Raw genomic sequence first — 6,730 nt, 5'->3', positions numbered from 1 at the left:
CACTTTAGAATAATGGTCCGTCATTAATAAGTAACTATGCAGGAAGTAATGCAGGACTAATGAGTAGTACTACATTAACACTTCAGCTACTACTAATATAGAAACAAGCTTAACTTATCAGTAAGTAATTCCAATTTAGGAGAATCAAAAATCAAATTTAGGAGATTATTATTTACAAAATGAGACTCGGGCGACAGAGATAAATGCAAATAGGAAGTTTATTGACAACAACAGGGCTGGTGAACTGAAGCAGGTGAGTGGGAATTGCAATGCTGGAGAGTGGTGTGCTGGCAGTGAAAGGAATGTGTCTTACAGGGATGGTGGTGGATCGATGGAGTCGTGGCGAGAAGAGATGCAGGATTACTGGAGACATGGAGAATGCTGGAGACAGGGAGAACGCTGGAGAAGTCAGGGAGGCAGGTGACCAGGGCGGAGCCGGCAGCTCAGGCGGCCATGGCAGAGCAGGCCCTTCAGGCGTCCAGGGCGGAGATGGCCCTTCAGGCGGCCAGGGCAGAGACGGCAGGTCAGAGGACCATTGCGGAGCCGGCAGCTCAGGGGACCAGGGCGGAGCCGGCATTGAGGGTATATGCCCCCATAAAAAAAAAAAAAATTATTGGGGAGCTTGATGGACTCTGGACTCTGGACTCTGGAGGAAGCCGTAGACTGGAACCCCCACAGGACCCTGGAAGAGGGCGGAGACTTGAGTCACTACTGGGCTCTGGAAGAGGGCAGAGACTGGAGTAACTTCAGGACTCAGGATGGGGACGGAGACTTGAGTTTCAGGCAAGGCAGCAGCCATCTTGGACGAGGGCTCAGGCGCAGCGGCGGCCATCTTGGCAGAGGGCTCTGGAACGGCAGCGGCCATCTTGGGACGAGGCTATGGAATGGCGACGGCCATCTTGGGACAAGGCTCTGGAATGGCGGCGACAGTCTTGGGATGTGGCTCTGGAAAGGTGGTCTCGGTGGGATGAGACTCTGGAAGGGTGGTCTCGGTGGGATGAGACTCTGGAAGGGTGGTCTCGGTGGGACAAGACTCTAGAAGGGTCAAGTCATGTCACCTTCATTTATATAGCGCTTTTAACAATATGGGTTGTTTCAAAGCATCTTTACAGTGATAATAGGAAATTAAAGTAACAGAGATTTTTTTGGCTTTACAGCAACTCTAGAATAAAGTTATTGTCCAGCTAAAGTTAGTTTTGATCGATTCACTTCCGTTGCAAAGATCATCAGTTTATTAACTTAGGGGCCACTTACACAACACCGTTCTAACAGAAAACCCTTAACTCGCTCCAGCCCGGTTTCTAATTATTTTATAATTATTCCGAGTAGCCATATGAACCGGAACTATTTTGAGAATTTTGGTATTCCAATTCTTCTGAATGATGTGATTCCTTTGGTACTTTGCGGATCTGTTTGATCGTTGATCGATTGCTCCTGTCTGCCTCGCTGCCTGCTGTGAGTTTATTTGCTTCGGTGCTGTAAGCTCCGTCTTAGCCTCGTATTTCTTTCTGTTTTGAACCATCATTTACTATAATTTCTAGTTGTTTATACTACTAAATACAGCTTACTCAACATCTCAGATGATGCAAGGCAAATGGGTGACAGTGAGGGATCGCTCTAGTCGCGGATCAAAATTATCGCTCCGATTACCATAACAAATCGATTTGCCCCGCTCAGTGATTCGATCACACGGAACGTGAAAATAGAGACACCAGCCACCATAGTCACATGTTTGCCAGGAGCCAGAGCGCCTGACAATCGCGTCACCAAGGTCAAATAAATCCCATCACATAGAGACTCTTTCACCTAGATATCATCATATAGAGACTGTGTCTGTTCCCCGAATTTGGAAATCCAAAAAACGTCCAAACCCATCTAAGGTTAAAAATTTAATTGATGTTCAACAAATAAAAAACAGATATAGGCCTAATACAGATGAACAAATGCTAAAGCTTGGGTTGCTGAATATTCGATCGCTTACTCCAAAAGCACTCATTGTTAATGATATGATTTCAGATAATAACCTAGATGTGCTGTGTTTGACAGAAACCTGGCTAAAACCAAACGATTACATTACTTTAAATGAGTCCACCCCGCAAGATTACTGTTATAAACATGAACCTCGTCTGAAAGGCAAAGGGGGAGGTATTGCTGTAATTTATAGTAATATTTTCAAAACCACTAAGAAATCAAGTTTTAAATATACTTCTTTTGAAGTGTTGGTGCTTAATGTAAAAATATATAGTGTAAACAATAAATCACGTTTGAAATTTGTGCTGGCTACTGTATACAGGCCACCAGGGGACCATAAAGATTTTATAAAAGAATTTGCGGACTTTCTATCAGAATTAATATTGACTGCAGATAAAGTACTAATTGTTGGTGATTTTAATATACACATAGATAATGAAAAAGATGCATTGGGATTGGCATTTAAAGACATTTTAAACTCTATTGGAGTTAGACAACACGTGTCAGGACCTACTCATTGTCGTAATCATACTCTAGATCTAATATTATCACACGGAATAGATGTTGATGCCGTTGAAATTCTGCAGCAGAGTGATGACATCTCAGATCATTATAGTCTAATGTAAATTACATTTAGCCAAGGTTGCAAAGTCGACTCCGTGTTATAAATATGTTAGACCTATCACTTCTGCCACTAAAGATTGCTTTATCAATAATCTTCCTAATCCAGCACTTTAGACACAGTTGCTCCATTGCGCTTAAAGAAGATTAAAGAAAATAGTCCAACGCCGTGGTACAACGAGCACACTCAGGCACTTAAAAATGCAGCTAGAAAAATGGAGCGCAACTGGAAGAAAACAAAACTAGAGGTATTTCGGATTTCATGGAAGGAGAGCTCGATTACGTACAGAGAGGCTTTAAAAGCTGCTCGATCTGCTTATTTTTCAACCCTATTAAAAGAAAATAAACATAATCCTAGGTATTTATTTGAAACAGTGGCTAAACTAACGAAAAAGAAAGCTTCAAGCCCAGACGTTTCCAAGCAGCACAGCAGTAATGACTTTATGAACTTCTTCACTTATAAGATTGATAATATCAGGGACAAAATGATAACTATGCAACCGTATACTACAGTATCGCATCAGGCAGTGCATTGTAGTCTCCCTGAGGAAAAATTTGATTCATTTATTGCTATAGGAGAGGAAGAATTTACTAAACTCGTTAATTCATCTAAATTGACAACATGTATGTTAGACCCTATACCGACAAAGCTACTGAAAGAGATGCTCCCAGAGGTCATAGATCCTCTTCTTAATATCATTAATTCGTCTCTGTCTCTAGGATACGTACCAAAAACCTTTAAGCTGGCTATGATTAAACCGCTTGTTAAAAAAACGCAACTTGATCCTACAGAATTAGTCAATTACAGGCCGATCTCTAATCTACCTTTCCTATCAAAGATACTAGAAAAGGCAGTATGCTCACAACTGTGTTCCTTTTTAGAAAGAAATGATATCTGCGAGGATTTTCAGTCCGGATTTAGACCGTACCATATTACCGAGACAGCTCTCGTTAGAGTCACAAATGATTTGTTCTTATCATCCGATCGTGATTGTATCTCTCTATTAGTGTTACTTGATCTTAGTGCTGCATTTGACACCATTGACCACAACATTCTTTTAAATAGACTAGAACACTATGTTGGCATTAGTGGAATTGCACTAGCATGGTTTAAACCATACTTATCTGACCGTTATCAGTTTGTAGCAGTAAATGAAGAGATGTCTTATCGATCACAAGTTCAGTATGGCGTACCACTAGGCTCAGTACTTGGACCGTTGCTGTTCACTCTGTACATGCTACCCTTGGGAGATATCATTAGGAAACATGGAATTAGCTTTCACTGTTATGCTGACGATACTCAGCTGTATATTTCTTCAAAACCTAACGAAACTTACAAATTCACAAAACTAACGGAATGCATAGCTGATATAAAAAATTGGATGACTAGTAATTTCCTACTTCTAAATTCTGAAAAAACAGAGATTCTAATTATTGGACAAAAAACTTCCACACGTAATAATCTAGAATACTGTCTAACACTTGATGGCTGCTCTGTTAAGTCTTCGTCGTCGGTTAGGAATCTGGGTGTGCTCTTTGATACCAATCTTTCATTTGAAAGTCACGTGTCTAGTATCTGTAAAACCGCATTTTTCCATCTTAAAAATATATCTAAATTGTGCCATATGCTCTCATTGACAAATGCGGAGCAATTAGTTCATCCGTTCATGACCTCAAGGCTAGATTATTGTAATGCTCTACTGGGTGGTTGCCCTGCACGCTTAATAAACAAACTACAGCTAGTTCAAAACGCAGCTGCTCGAGTTCTTACCAGAACCAGGAAGTATGACCATATTTGCCCTGTTCTGTCAACACTGCATTGGCTGCCTATTAAACATCGCATACATTTTAAAATATTGCTGATTACTTACAAAGCACTAAATGGTTTAGCTCCGCAGTACTTGAGCGAGCTCTTAACGCGTTATAGTCTTTCACGTCTATTGCAATCTCAAAATTCCGGCCAGTTAATAATACCTAGACTATCAAAATCGACTGCTGGCGGTAGATCCTTTTCCTATTTAGCACCAAAACTTTGGAACAGTCTTCCTACCATTGTCCGGGAAGCAGACACACTCTGTCAGTTCAAAGCTAGATTAAAGACACATCTCTTTGACCTAGCATTCACATAATACATTATAGACTTCTATAATTCAATGTTAGGCTGCATAGATTAGGTCAGCCGTTACCTGGAACACTTCCCATAAATCCTGATCTACTCGTTACATCATAAGAAGAATGGCATCTACGTTAATTTTAGTGTCTTTGTTTATCCCGAGGTTTTCCCGCAGCCTGCTGGATTCAGGCCGTATCCAGATCTGACGAAGGACCTGCGCCTGGACCTGATGACAACGCAGTGCTGAAGTGCCAACTAGTCTCTCCCTATGGAGGATTTAGAGTTGAGTAAGAGGGGGACGAGGAAGATGACAAAGAGGATGAGGACGAGGAGTACGACAAGGAAGAGGACAGAGGAGAAAAATTACGAATGAGATCCGGGCCACTTTGGTTGACCATGTGGTGGCTGGGCAGAGGGTCCAGCCTAACTTACAGTAAGCCACTACACGGTAGCCAGTGTCATCCAGACATTTCGAAATGAAAAAAGGTAACCTGCACTACAAAACTTTGCATTGCATACTGAAAGGAACCTTGCATCCTAACCATTCACTTCATGTTTTTGCAGAATTGCTAGAGAATTCTGCATCAGACATGGAAGACAGCAGGGCAGGACAGCGTACTTTACGACAACTCCAACAACACTGACAACACAACATTCAGTAACATGAATAGGGTGAGTTTATCCACAATATAAGCAATCTCCTGAAATGCAATCAGATTCGAATGAAGCAGCTCTACAGAGTGCCACTTGAACACAATTCTGACAGAGTGAAACAACAATACGTAAAAGTAAGCTATATTGTCCTTATTGACTGCCCTATGTGTGTTCATACTGTGTGTTCGTACTTTACAATGTTTTGTCTTGTCTGTTTCAAGGAGTGATGGAACTAAAAGCTACTAAAGAACACCATGATTTTATCTTTGTTGATGAGGTCGGATTTAACCTACAGTATATGCAAAACAAGACGTAGGGCAAGAAACCTTTTAGGGCACCGCGCCATCGTCAATGTCCCTGGACAGCGTGGTGGAAACCATCACCCATTAGTCACAATGGTGTCCTTCATCATCATGTCACTCTTGGTCCTTACAATACTGCCCACATTATCACTTTTCTTAATACCCTGCATAATAACCTCATTCCCAATGATCAGAGGAATGGACCAGAGCAGTCAAGGTTTGTTGTCATCTGGGACAACATAAGTTTCCACCGGACTGCTCTGGTCCGCAATTGGTTCAATGACCATCCGCAACTTTTGATGCTCAACTTGCCACCGTATTCTCCTTTTTTAAACCTAATAAAAGAGTTATTTTAGGCATGGCATTGGAAGGTATACGATCGCCAACCCAACCAATGCATAACCCTTCTCCAAGCGTTGGAGGAGGCCAGTGGTGACATAGACGAGGGGGCATGCCAGGGCTGGATATGCTGTTTAGCCAGAGAGAACATTGCTTGTTGATGAGGTTTTGTGGCCAGACCCAAACAGGAGAAAGGATGCAAACAAATCTTTTTTCCTTTACATTACAGTAACAATCCTATTAGTTTACAGTATCTTCAAATGCATTTTGTCTGTTACTGTTGATCTCTTAGTGATCAAATACACTGAAAATACAGTGTGTTAAGAATAAAATATTTACCCCTCCCTTGCATTTCTGTTTAAAGTGAACATATACTGAATACACATACATACTGTATATACAGTGTATTTGTGTACATAAATGTACGTGTGAGTCCAATGACAAACTCCTGTACACTCCACTGCACACGGAACAAGCAAAAGACAGAAAAGTAGTATTTTACATTGTTCACATCCATGTGTGGTTGGTCGTTTATGTGTCTAATAATTTGATGTTTGTGTGTAGAGTTACTAACCAGCCGTGACAGCGACACGCAAAGATTAGATTTTAGAAGTGGTAGGACAGTTGCTGACTGCTAAAATTAGCTTGTGAAATTCGCTGCTCATTCACCCGATGCCAGAACGACCCCTCCCCCTGCCCCCAACACAAGTTGTTATCCCACTGACGGGCC

Source organism: Scardinius erythrophthalmus (genome assembly GCF_964197995.2).
Source record: "Scardinius erythrophthalmus genome assembly, chromosome: 13".
Lineage (NCBI taxonomy): Eukaryota > Metazoa > Chordata > Actinopteri > Cypriniformes > Leuciscidae > Scardinius > Scardinius erythrophthalmus.
Note: the sequence above shows the minus strand (reverse complement) of the source record.